At 46.4% G+C, this 14094-nt stretch overlaps 1 pseudogene; it reads right to left on the bottom strand.

The window, feature by feature from the left end:
• Positions 1–437: 437 nt before the first annotated feature.
• On the bottom strand, positions 438–2207 carry LOC148005031 (nuclear cap-binding protein subunit 2 pseudogene; annotated as a pseudogene).
• Positions 2208–14094: the final 11887 nt, after the last annotated feature.

Below are 14094 nucleotides of genomic sequence, written 5' to 3'. Positions count from 1 at the left end.
AGGCCTTGGTGAAGCCCTTCTCTAAAGCCCACTCTATTCTAAGGTCCTTTTGAAAATGGGAAGAAATAATTTAGTGGTTCCAGTCTTAGCTTCCATATCAAGGCAGTGTTTGAAATTTCACTCCATTCCCTACTGACTTACTTAGGCTATCAGAAGCTCTCTGGGTAACAGAGTCCTTGTTTTTGTTCTGTTTTAAGCTTTCGGGGAAACATTTGAGCAAACACTCCTCAAGTCCTGATAGTATCCAGGTGCATAAAGCTAGAAGCACGTGGCATCCACAGGACCATTTAAGGCTGACTGGTGTGTCAACTATACTGAAATATAAAAAGCAAATCCAGTCCACAAACGCCTGTTCCTAGTTTAGAGCAAAGCTATAAAGACTGTAGCAAGACCTCACTGATAAACATGAAAACTTTAGAAAATCACCTCAGCCCCCATGAAGGTGACCAACCAACCTACTGGTAAAGCCAATTCTGACATTTTGTTCAGTCTCCCTAAATGTGTGGTATCCAGTTGACAGTTTAATCAGCAGATTGTGTCTGTCGCCCAGGTATACAGTTTTTGACCTAATAACAGAAAATCATCCTAGTAAGACTAGAATTAAAGGCATTCTTTGGATTCTGTCTTTTAATATTTCAGAGGAAAACCAGAAGTGACTTCAAGTACATCTCTGACACTGATGAGACCTTGGGTAATGTTCTCCGACATCATCAACTGTGCTGACAAACCGTGAGCTGTGTTGTTTTTGTGCCAGTTTTCCAAAGCCGCCTCTTCCAGCATCGTAGTCCTCCGAGACTCATCCCGAACCTGACCCCCAGACTGCCCATGTCTATGCTGCCTGACCTCCTTTAAGCCTGCATCCTAGCCTGCGCGCATGATCCGGTCGCCTGGACGAGTTCCGTTCGTGTACATAATTGTGGTCTCTGCATCTGCTCTTGAGTAGTATTCCACAGAGTCCACGGGCTGTTTCCTCCATCCTATCCAGACCCATGACGAGCTTCTTTATATCACCACTTTTGCTGGAGTTTATAAGTCTGTTCTTCAGTTGTATAAAAAGGAAAGATTTCCAACGTACGACGCACAGCTTTCTTCAGCAGCTTTTCTTGTTCTTCACTGTCACCGCGGAAGTGCTGGTGACACTTAGGAATCGCTGCACAGCGCCCTCAGGAGGCCACCGACATGATGCAGAAACACGAACTATGACTGGGCCACTGCTGGGCGGACCAGGCGGCCGTGGCCTGGATTCACTTTTTAAAGAAGACAAGAGCCCTCGAGATGGTGGCTCTAGGCCTTGGTGTCCCAAGTTTGGTCCTCTGGACCCACACGGTATAAAGCGAAAACAAATTTCCTCCCACATGGTTCTGTTGACTTTGAATGCCAAGACAGACTGAAATCCTGGCCCCCTGACTCAGTTCCCCAAATCCATACTTTGTATTAATGATAACAAGCAGTCTGCCCAGTCGCTGAGTAACTCTGCTTTGGACAGTTCATCTAGGAACACGCCTGTGTACAGGTGAAGCCTCGTATCTTATTTTATCTAGGTGAAGATATAGCATGATCATGTCAACTCAAAAACACTTAATTAGGGCTGGCTTACAGTTCAGAGGTTCAGTCCATTACCATCATGGCAGGAAACATGGCAGCATGCAGGTAGGCATGGTGCTTGAGAAGGAGCTGAAACGTCTACATTCGGATCAGCAGGTAGTGGGAAGAGAACTGGTTTCCCTCTCAGAAAGCCCTGGAATGGTCCACTGACCACGAATCAGTTTGGAGGTCACTTCGCCCCACCTATGGTACCCTGCCTAGTTACCAGTGTGCAAATTCTGCCCCAATTGTTTGAATTCTGCCCCCAGTTGTTTGCAAGGCATATAACTCCTTGTTAGAGTCCGCTCAGGGTTGTCTCTCTGAAAGGGAGTCCACCCCAGCATGTTGGAATAAAGGGGTTCAGATCAGACCTCACAAAAGTACCAGTCATGACAGTTTGATGACTTCCTCTGGAGCCTGTGCGAGAGGCTGAATGCTGGGTATGGTCTTTCCCAGCATGCCACTGGATGGAACTGGCAGACAGGAGAGTCATCAGAAGCTTTCAGACCAGCAGGAGGCACAGTACAGCAGGGACAGCAGGACAGACCTGCTTCCACGGGGGGAAACAGAGCTGGCTCCCAGAGATCGATCAGTCCCCCCCCCCCCCTCTCTCTCTCTGTGTGTGTGTGTGTGTGTGTGTGTGTGTGTGTGTGTGTAGACTATATACTGAGCAATAAGTAGGGAACTGAGTCGAACCTGTAAAGCTGTGTCAATCACACACACTATCGAAGGGAAGGAGAAAAGCATTGGAGAGGAAGTGGAAAGTCTGAGCCTTATGCAGTCTTGGTGGAAATGTAAGACGGTTCTGCTGCTGTGGGAAAATATGGAGGCTCCCTCAGAAGATTAGCACAAAATTACTATATGATCTAACAGCTCTGCTTGGGGTGTTTGCCCTAAAGAGCTGGAAGTGAAACGTCAGAGATCTTTACTTACTTGTCTTTGAATCTGTGCTCTTCACGATAGATAGGGAAAGCATGGGATGTAGCATGACCATTCAAAAGAACAGTATCCCTCCTGCAGAAAAGAAAATTCTAAAATGCTATAAAAGGCAGGGACCTTGAGGACATTATGATAATTGAAATAAGTCTGTCATAAGTTGACAAATTACACCTCTGCCAAGAGCCTAAGAGGCTCCTTAGAGACAAGCGGGTGGCTGCCGGGGGCTGGAGACTGGGAAGGCACAGTCCAACCTCAAAGAACAGTGTTTTTCAGATGAAAAAGATTCTGAAGGTGGTGGGAGATGCTGGCTGAGTAACAACTGTCACCTCACTGCACGCTTACCGTAGGTAAGGAAGTAAAACGTGGGGCTGTGGTGATGGTAGCTGTGGAGAGCATTGGCTGCTCTCTGGAGGAGTCAGGTTTGATTCCCAGCACCCACATGACTGGTCTTAACTGTCTGTAACTCCTGTTCCGGGGAATCAAATACCTACTCTGGCCTCCTCAGGCACCAGGCACGCAAGTGGTGCACAGGCAGGCAAAACATTCACGTACATGAAACTAACTAAATCTAAGATCAATTTTCCCAAAAGACAATGTAATCTCATATGCGTTCTTTCATGTGCATTTTAACACAATTAAAAAAATCATAGCAGAAGAGAGAGCACTGGGCCAGGCTTGGCCAGTGTGTTACATGTCACCATTACATCTCTGCTGTGTGTCACGACGTGCTGACCGTAATTTATTTATTTATTCATCTGTCTGTCTGTCTGTCTGTCTGTCTGTCTGTCTGTCTATCAATCTATGTACTTAGTGTTTTTGAGACAGTTTCTTACTCTGTAGGCCTGGCTGTCTTGAAAGTCTATAGGCCAGGCTGGCCTGGGTCTCAGATGCTGCTGCCTCTGCTGCCCAGTGCTGGGATGAAAGTGTGCACCACCACGCCCAGTGTATGCCTTAGGCGAGGTTCAGACAGCAAAAGAGGCAAGGCTGGTGTTCTCCACTGTGGCTGAGGACACTGAGTTTTCTGCAACATCATCCTAACGTTACAATGTTCCAGAGGCTTCCCTCACAGAACCACTCAAGTACTAACCTGCCTTTTAAAAAGTGAGTGCACGCTTGGTTGGGGGAAGGAGGGAGCTGGTTTCCCGCCTTCCTGAGGCTGGGCTCTGTTGACCGGAGAGTTCAGTCTGCCTTGCTATTACAAAGCTCAGCCTCCCCCATGCCCATCAGTCTCATAGTTCTTTGAGCACCTAAGTCTCTTCCTAAAAGAGGCAGATGCTTAGCTCTCTGTAAATGATCTCAATTGATATAATCAACCATAAGTGCTGGAGAAATGAGGGCTTCGAACAGGGGGCAGGAAGTGTTTGCCGCCCCCAGGACCATGTTGGGTGGCCCACAACCACCTCAAAGTCCAGTTGCAGAGTCTGATGCCTCCAGTCTCCTAGGCACCTGCATCTGATTGGGAGTTCATGACTGGCTTCCACTACACAGTGAGTTGGAGGCTAACCTGTGGTACATGAGACTCCATGTCAATAAAATAAAAGGAAGGAAGTACACATCAGCAAGCATATGGGAGGTAGAAGCAGGAGGATAGTGGACTCAGGGTTAACCTGGGCTACATGGTGTTTTCAAAGTCAATGTAGTTCATGCCTGTAACCCCTGTGCGTGGGGATCACTGTGAGTTAAAGCCCACATTCTTACAATAATGAGACTCTTTCACATGGAGAGATATACTCTCACTTTAAACCAGGATCTGCATTTTTAACTTTGTTCATTTTTTACATTTGTTTTTGTGTGTATGTGTGAGTGTGCATTCACACATGTGTATATGCATATGTATATGTGCCACAGCCTGCACATGGAAGTCAGAGGACAAGGTGAGTGAATCCGTTTTCTCCTTCCATCCTGTAGGTCCTAGGAAACTAACTCAAGCTGTCAGGCTTGGCAACAAGCCCCTTTTCCCTCTGAGCCATCTTGGAGGCCCTTAACTTTGCTCTGAAAGCTTGTTCAGAACACAGAATGAGTGTTTGAGTATTGCTGGAAAGTATTCTCAGGCCACAGGAGTGTGATAAAGTCATACACAGACGTATACAGGTGTGTGTGCGCGCACACACTAAGAATGAAATGAAAGAAAGAAATAAGAAATGTAGGATGATGTCATTATGCTGCAAGATAGGTCGAGCATAAGGCAAAGCCTCTCATTGGATGAGAAGGAAGGGGGTGGGGAGTCAAGCAAGGAGGGAGGAGGGAGATCAAGATGGAGTCTATGGAAGAGGATGGTTCAGATGTAGGTGAACGAGATCGATTTTATCTTGTCTAGGTGGGCGGTTTATATCTTTCTTCAACTGGCAGTGAATTTATTGTGTGACTGTATTTAACATACAAATCTAATTGCTAAATTACAAGTTTCTGGAACTTTGATTTACCGGACTAAAGAGGACAGTGTGTGAAAGAAATGGCTGAGAGGCAGTTGGAGTGTACAGATCTGGTTCTGGTGTGTGTGTGTGCGCGTGCGCGCGTGTGTGTGCGTGCGTGTGTGCGTGTGCGTGCGCGCGTGTGTGTGTGCGTGCGCGTGTGTGTGCGCGTTTGCGCGCGCGTGTGTGTGCGCGCGTGTGTGCGTGTGCGCGCGTGTGTGTGCGTGCGTGCGTGTGTGTGTGAGTGTGTGTGTGTGTGTGTGTGTGTGCGCGCGCGCGCGCGTGCGTGCACACCAGGTGGGCTAACTACCACATAGGGGACCGCAAGGAGAGGGCAGCTAAAAGGGAGACAGCCGGGACAGGGTGGCTTGTGGACGTGTGGTAGAGTAGCAGCTGGAGTGAGCAGATCAGACTCTCGGGAACTGATAGAAAAATGTTCCTTTTTATAGCAACAAAGACAAAATGGGGTTCCAAACAAACTAATTTTCACATTGTCTCTGTCAGCAGAGATGAAGGTAGGAGGGAGAGGCAAGAGATCACTGCAAGTCAAGTGCATCCTGGTCTACGTTGCAAGTTCCAGACCAATCAGAGCTACATGTAAGAACCTGTCTCAAAAAACAAACAACTGTAGATAGATTGTTTTCTTGTAAGTTGTATGGACGCATCACCTGTAAATTAGGGCTTCAGCAAGAAATGGGAGGTGTGACGTCCAGGAGGCAGAGAGAATTCTGGGATAGAGCCTAGCAGATCCGCCAGGGATGATGTGAGGAGATGCATGCATAGTACTTGAGCACAGGTAACTAGCCAGGTGGCAGAAACAGATTAAAATAAATGGGCTCTCTTAAGTTATAATTAGTTAGAGAAGAGCCAAGCTGTATAGCCAAGGTGTTCATAAATATATATTGAGTCTGTCTTATTTCTAGGAGCATGGGACTGGGAGGTAAAGCCAGGACCCAATTTTTAAAAATGGCGTCCAACCTAATGGCAATTAGAACCCAAGCTTATAGACTTTAAAGGCCAGAGTAAAGCATGGGGCAAAAATCAGGCTAGCACAACAAGAGGTTTGGTCCCTTTAAAAAAGAAAGAGTGACTGAGAACAGACCAAACTACAAACAACAGAAACCTGAAAACACATACGGTGGGAGATGGGCTAACTCTTGTCTCTAAATACTGCCAGCTGGCATAAAGTATGTCTCAAAGACACTGGGCAAGCCCAGACCCCTCACCACATCCAGCACCCCAAAATGATTCTCAACAAGTGGGGAGACCCAGGGAGACACCCAGGGCACTCGTGACTGCCCAATGAAGTCACGAGTTCTGCACCTTTCAGTCGTGGCCATTTCAGACGAGGACTGCTGGAGAGAATCATGGGATGCACCAGCAGCTGAGCTTCACCTGTTTGTTTGGGGAGCAGTGTTTTAAATTTACATCGAATCAAGAGGCTTTTTCACATGTAATTCCCAGAGAGCTGCACGGGTGGGTAAGAGCATTTGACTGAACAGGATATATAGACGCGCGCATGTCTCAGTTTCTGGCCTCAGACAAACAACAACACATATCTGAGCTCCCAGAGATTTACTTTGTATTAATGAGGTCGCCATTCAGGGCAGAGGGAGCTGGAACTGTTTCCACCCTCAGGCTGATGAAGACTGATTGGACCCTACCGACTTGACCACATGGGAATTATTCACTTGACAGATTACTGTTCCTTGAAATCTGGCCAGCACAACCCTGAGTGACCTAAGTTATATTAGGAAACGCCAACTGATTTAAACACCAGTCTACACAAAACCTCATGGGGTGAACATATCCGGAGATGAAAAAGACACACACGCACTTCTCAAACTGAAAGAGAACCCACAAGGAAGCTTATAAAAACCTTGAGACTGAGAGTTTCATTCTACGGTTGAGAAAACAGGTACAGTGGAATTGATGGCTGAAACAGTGAATTAGGGTCACACATGCACTGCACCCACCCAAGAGCTCTGAATTCATGAATGAAACACACACACACACACACACACACACACACACACACACACACACACACATACTCAAATGTGCCAGCTAATTTTGATATGCCTTGACTTGTTCAATGGCTGGACACTTTTTTTTCCAACTTTAACTTGAGTATTTCTTATTTACATTTCGATTGTTATTCCCCTTCCTGTTTCAAGGCCAACATCCCCCCTAACCCCTCTCCCTCCCCTTCTGTATGGGTGTTCCCCTCCCCACCCTCCCCCCATTACCACCCCCCCAAACAATCACATTCATTGGGGGTTCAGTCTTGGCAAGACCAAGGGCTTCCCCTTCCACTGGTGCTCTTACTAGGATATTCATTGCTACCTATGAGGTCAGAGTCCAGGGTGGAAGCTCTGGTTGCTTGGCATTGTTGTACATATGGGGTCTCGAGCCCCTTCAAGCTCTTTCAGTCCTTTCTAAGATTCCTTCCACAGGGGTCCTGTTCTCATTTCAGTGGTTTGCTGCTGGCATTCGCCTATGTATTTGCCGTATTCTGGCTGTGTCTCTCAGGAGAGATCTACATCCAGTGGGTGGACACTTTTAAACCTCCCCACTTTTTGAATTAATATTTGCTAAATCTATATTTCATCTCTGCTACCCCAGACACAATCAGGGGAATGGCTTCTAGGGCCACTTTCCTGGGCGGGCCTTTAAGTCTGTTCTCCTTGTTTCTCTGTCATGGATTCCTTCCTTTTCTCCCTCTCTCCCTAAAAGTCCCACCTCTGTCTACCTGCCCAGCCATTGGCTGTATGGATATTCTTCATTACCAATTCAGCTAGGTGCAGGGACCCTCAGGTCTGGAAGCAAGGCTTTTGGGAGTTGAATTGAGACAAAGCACCAGGACTAATTCCCAACAGATGGCCTCTCTGTATAGGACAATTCATTGCAAAATTAACATGATTAATTTTTAGCTTCCTTTCTATTGGCCTGCATGATAAGGAAGTTGTCTGGGACTTTTAGGGTTGCCTGCAATGTGGAGGAAATATTCCAGTGTCAGAGCAAGTTCTCCAGCACTGTCACCAGACACCACCCAGATCTTCTGAGCTGGCCTCCTTGGTAACTGAGGTGGCTTTCTGTACTATGATAATTCTTTCCTTTGGGTACTCCATGGTATCCGTCTCACAAGGAGTTGAGCACACAAGGAGTACAGAGATACCCATGGGCTAATGAAGCATGGCGCAGGGCCACAGGAACAGAGACAAGGTTCCTAGGTGTGTTTTGCCTCCAAGCATCAGGCCACCCAGGGTGCAGAGGATATGCAGTAGAGGCAGCCTGGGACCAAGAGAGGGGAGAATCATCAAACACAAAACCCCAGCTCACCCCAGTTCTGTGGGCTGCTGTGGGACCCTCCTGGACCCTGCCAGTGTTTGACCCCTGCTGAGCCTTGCTGATGCATGCGGAAGCCTTTTGTTCCTAACAAAGGAATGCCCTGACCTTTCTGTTTGCCCTGGGTGGTACACCTGGGCATAACACTGTTAAATTGGTTCCTGTTTTTTGTTTTGTTCCTGAGGGTGTAAGCCTGTAATTCCTGTAAGCCTGTGCTTCCTGGAATTCTCCACCCAGTGAACTTGAAGTATATATTCTGTGAATCTCAGTAAAAGCTTTGGCATTTTTTTTTAACTCGAATGAGTCTGTGAGTTGTTTTTAACCCCGTAGGGTTACGTTTGGTTCTCAGTACCGTGACCATGACAGAGCATGACAGAGCCAACCGGATGCCTCTCAGGCCAAAGACTAAAGAGTCATACATATGCAGATATGTATATTTTCTAAGTCAATACAGTTAGGACAGCTACTATTAAAACCAAACCAAAGTACAGAATGAGGGTTGGGGAAGAATTATATCCTTTGGGTGTTGCCGTGCAGTATTCTCTGCAGCAGGGAAGAAGTGGGAACAGTACAAGTGTCTGCCAGGAGGGGAGTGAACGAGCAGAGCGTGTGGCATGGAGACATGGAGGGGTAAAATTCTGATGCGTGCTAATGTGCGAATGAGTCTCCAAGAGAGAGCCAGTCACAAAAGCTATAAATACTATGCTGGTTACTGTTTGTCAACATGACACAAACTGGCATCACCTGAGAAGGAGGGATTGAGGAACTGTCCCACCTGACTGACCTGTGGGAATGTCTGAGACATTTAAAAATTTTTTAAATTTTATTGAAAATAAATTATTTTTATACTCCATATCTTGATTACAGTTGCCCTTCTTCTACTCCCCCAAGTCCCTCCCCACCTCTCCTCCCTCTACTCCCTTCAGTCCCTCCCTACCTCCCTCCCTCTATTCCCTTGTCTCTCCCCCTCCCCCTCCTCCTGTCTACTCCTCCTAGTCCCTCTCCATATCCCTTCCAGATCCACTCCTTTTCTGTCTCTCCTTAGAAAAGAACAGGCATCTAGGAGATAACAAACACGACTAAGTAAAATTTAATAAGATGAAACAAAAGCCACCTCACTGAGCCTGCACTAGGCTCCTCAACAGAAGAAAAGAGCCCAAGAGCAGGCACAAGAACAGATCGCTCGTTCTCACACCCCGGAGTCCCATAGAAATACTAAGCTGAAAGCTGCACAATGCATAAGAAGACCTGGTGCAGACCCATGGAGGCCCTGCGTTTGCTGCTTCAGTCTCTGTGAGTTCATGTTTTGGTTAGGGTTTTCATTGCTATGAAGAGACACCGTGACCAAGGCAACTCTTCTGAAGGAAAACGTCTAATTGGTGCTGGCTTACAGATTCAGATTTAGTCCATTATATCATGGTGGGAAGCATGGCACCTGGCAGGCACCCTTGGTACTGAAAGAGCCAAGTTGTACATCTTGATCTGAAGGCAGCCAAGAGGGGCTGCCTTTTGAACTGGCTGGAGCTTTAACACTTGGAGACCTCAACGCCTGCCAACACTGTGGAGAGTTGTTTTGGGCAGCTTGGCAGGAATTTGACATTGGGGCAGGACAAGGAAGTAAGTTCAGGGAGGAATCTGGTTTTAGGCTGGAACAAGGAAGTAGGCTTCGGGCAAGAAGATGACTTTGGGCCAGGACAGGGAAGTGGGCTCAGGTATCTCGGTCATCCTGATAAGCCCTAGAAACAGTGATCACGGGACCTTGTTTGTTGCCTCGCTTGTACCTTAACCTAGAACTGACCTTATTACCTGCATGTAATAAAATGGTGTAAAAGCAGACGAGGGGAAAATAAACCCCCCTCAGCCTCAGAACTGGCTGGGGTCGTGCGACGGTGTTGTCTGATTGTCTTTTTCTTTTTAATCCTCGCTTCTGCTCTAGAGAACCTTTGACTGAGCTAGGTTGGTCACCACACAGTGACACACTTCCTCCAATGAGGCCACACCTCCTAATAGTGCCGCTTCCCATGGGCCAAGCATATTCAAACACATAAGGCTATAGGGGAGGCCATTCCTGTTCAAACCACCACAGTTGATTGCTCAGTGGACTCAGAGGACCTGCTTTCCTGGTGGCCTTCATCCCCTTCCTCCATATCCTCTGCTGCAAGGTTCCCTGTGCTCTGAGGGGAGAGATTGAGTGGAGATAGCCCATTTAGACCTGTGTTATTCCATGGGGTTTTTTTTTTTCTGTCTCTCTGTTTAAGAGACATTTTTCTTAATTAATAATTATATAGGAAGGCCCAGCCCACTGTGGTCCTGGGATATATAGGAAAGCAAGCTGAGCAAGCCACAGGAGCCAGCCAGGAGACTGCACTCTCCATGGCCTCTGCTTTGAGTCCCTCCTCCAGGTTCCAGCCCTGACTTCCTTTCCTCCTGGCCTGTAAGCTGTGTAAACCCTTCCTCCCAAGCTACTTCTGGTCACGGTGTTTTATCGTAGCAACAGAAAACTGAGCTAGAACAGAGGCTTGTATGCGTTCACAGAAGCCATAGAGATGAGAAGACCAAGGGCTGACAGGGACTGAGGGAAGGCTTAGAAGAGCCATTGCTTAATCGGTGTACGATTTTGCAAAATGAAAAGAATTCTGGAGAGGGATGGTGGTAACCTGCTCAACAGTGTGCATGAACGTGACCCCACACTTCAGAGGTAAAAATGGTTAAGACGGTGCTGCACACCTTTAATCCCAGCACCCAGGAGGCAGAGGCAGGTGAGTCTCTGAGTTTGAGGACAGCCTGGTCTACAGAGTGAGTTCCAGGACAGCCAGGGATACACAGAAAGACCCTTCTCGGAAAACCAAATTGAAGAAAGAAAGAAAGAAAGAAAGAAAGAAAGAAAGAAAGAAAGAAAGAAAGAAAGAGAGGAAGGAAAGAAAGAAAGCATTTCACCAGCTTTCTATCCCCATGAAGGTTCAGTACAGTTATAGATTTGCCAGGGGAAGAAAGAACATATATCACCTTTGTAGGGACTCAAGGCCACAGTGCCTGCTGAGTCCTGCTGAAGGCTGCATGGTGCACATCGTGAATGCTGAACGGTGTACAGTAGGATCACATTTTGAGCAGGAAGTAGAGACTGAGATCCTACAATCCCTTTGGAAGGCAAGTGTCCATTCCCCTAAGTACCGCCCACAAGACCCTGAAGATTCCCTTATAACCAATACGGTCGGTCATACTGGGAGCCCAGGCCTTCAATCTCAGTAGGTTCTTGGGAGACTCTAAAAATGTTCACAGCATATTATATGGTAAAATTTAACTTCATGTCAGACTTCCTGTGACTGGAGTGAGTGACAGATCGCCATGAGCTGTGTGCTGGGAGTCACATCCAGGTCCATTGGAGGAGCACCCAGTACTCTTAACCACTGAGCCATCTCTTCCAGTTCACTAGATACTGCCTTGCCCTGAGTATTCAGTCTCTAGCTAAGGAGGAATGAGAAGTCCTGTGAACACTTACCCTTCACATTGACAAGGCATTATTACAGTGGCCTCCTACATGCCCATCACAGATCACCACAGGGCAATTGCTCACCTCACAATTGTATAGAAGGTGGGTAAGAGGTATATAGTAATATTACCCTGCCGATTTACTGACGTAAGCTTTACACAATCGGATAAATAGAATCAAAGCCCCAAGGCACAGTAAAAGCAGGTCAGTTTGGCCTGCTTTTAAAAGAAAAACTTAAGACAAATTAAATCCAAAGGAGTTAAAGCAAACAATAATTTGCTGAGTGAGGAATGACAGCTCATACCTGAGTCCCAGCCCTTCAGAGACTGAGGTAGGAAAACCAGTGAGAGTCAGAGCCACAGAGTGAGACCCTATTTTTTGTAGGGGTTTGGGGGGACCAGGATGTAGTTCAGTTGTTGAACAGCTTTCCCAGCATGCTTTAAGCCGTGGGTTCAATCCCCACATAAATGGGGCTTGGTGATACACTCCTGTAATCTCAATACTTAGGAGATAGAAAAGAAAGATCAGAAGTTCGAGGTCATCTCTGGCTACACAGAAAGAGTCCAGTCCAGGACATGATACTTTGTACAAGACAAACAGAAACCCAAGACAGCAGAAACACAGTCATATCCTCGGAAGTGGCAGGGATTTAAAGGTCTGTAGTATAAAGGTTGTTCCTCCAACAGGGCTTTCTGTCAGTTGGTTGGTTAATCAGAATGTGGGGGATGTTGTTTAACTTGTTTTTATTGTTGGTTTTGGTTTGGTTTGGTTTGACTAGGTTAAGGTTCTTTTTGAGACATGTCTGTTGGCCTGGGATTTGAGAACCACATGCCTCTCAATGCTGGGATTAAGACCATCATCACCACACCTCAATAACCACCAGGATTTAAAGAAGGAGCTGGTAATCAACTAAACTGTCACACCAACAACCTCTCTGGTCTTCCTGGAACTGGATCAAGGACATCTAAGTCACCCCCTGACTTCTGTGCTCTTTCTCAGTCCTCATATTACATGGTAGCTCCAATGTTGGCACTCAGGCACCTTCATATTGGAACTTAACAGTTGAAACACAAACCAAAGGGGGCAGAATAAAGGAGTAATAATGATATTCTATATGGTAATAGGAATGTAGGCTACACCCATGCATGTATTAAAAATCTCTAAGTGATATTTTAAAAACATAAGGTTTTTTTTTTCAAATAAAACTTTATGGAGTTAGTTTTAAAATGTGGGACATGTTCTAAATTCTCACAAATGATATGTACACAGTAGGATTTACCTACAAATGGGTAAAAATATCTCGGCTTAATTGAAAATGTGCATACACAGATGGCTTAGTACATGAGAGGGAAACCATTGTGAAATGTTTTATTTTGTTCTCCAGGCAGAGTCTCACTGCATAGCCCAGGCTCTCCTCACATTTATAGTCCTCCATATCCAGCCCCGGAGTGCTAAGTGCTGAGTTACCTGATCGTGCACCATACCTGACTTCAGTAAAATGTGCACTGGGCTAGGAACATGCTTCAGTGAAAAGAGTATTAGCCAGACAATCATGAGGACACTTGGGTCCCCAGCATCCATGTGAAAGCCAAGCACGGTGGTACACACACACACACACACACACACACACACACACACACACACACACTGAGATGTTACAGAATCTAGGTATTTATACGTTAGCTTTATAATTGGTTTGGTAAAAAATATGTAAATTAGGGAGCTGGAGCGATAGTTTGGTTTGTAAGAGTGCTGACTGCCCTTGCAGAGAACTTAGATTTGAATTTCAGAATCCACATAGCAGTTCCCAACTCCAGTTCCGGGGGATCTGCCACCCTCTTCAGGCCTCCTTGGACACTGCATGCAAGCATGTGGTGCACAGACATACATGCAGACACCCATACACATAAAATAAAAATAAAGGGATGTTATCTGTACTAAACACTAGCAAAATGAATATATCTGTTTCTGATGAGACACTTGGAGGTTTCCATAACAACATACGGAGGGTAGAGAAGACAGGCGGCAGAGACGCAGAAGCTCTTTGGCTGAGCACATGAAATTCGTGACAACCTGTCCTCAGATACAAACACACACACACACACACACACACACACACACACACACACACACACACACACACACGCACACACTCTGATCACACCTCTCTCCTCCAGCACAAGTGCAGAGCTAGAATGAGGCCTGTGGGCCACCAGCCAGGTTAATCATTTATTGCCCTTTCAATACAAGTGCCTTTTAACTGACTTTACTTATCAAAGCAACATACATGCATGGTTTAAAGGGTCAAGAAATGCCAAAGGT

Source organism: Rattus norvegicus, chromosome 6 (assembly GCF_021556685.1).
Source record: "Rattus norvegicus strain SHRSP/BbbUtx chromosome 6, alternate assembly SHRSP_T2T, whole genome shotgun sequence".
Classification (NCBI taxonomy): Eukaryota; Metazoa; Chordata; class Mammalia; order Rodentia; family Muridae; genus Rattus; species Rattus norvegicus.
This window is presented reverse-complemented; position numbering and strand designations above follow the sequence as displayed.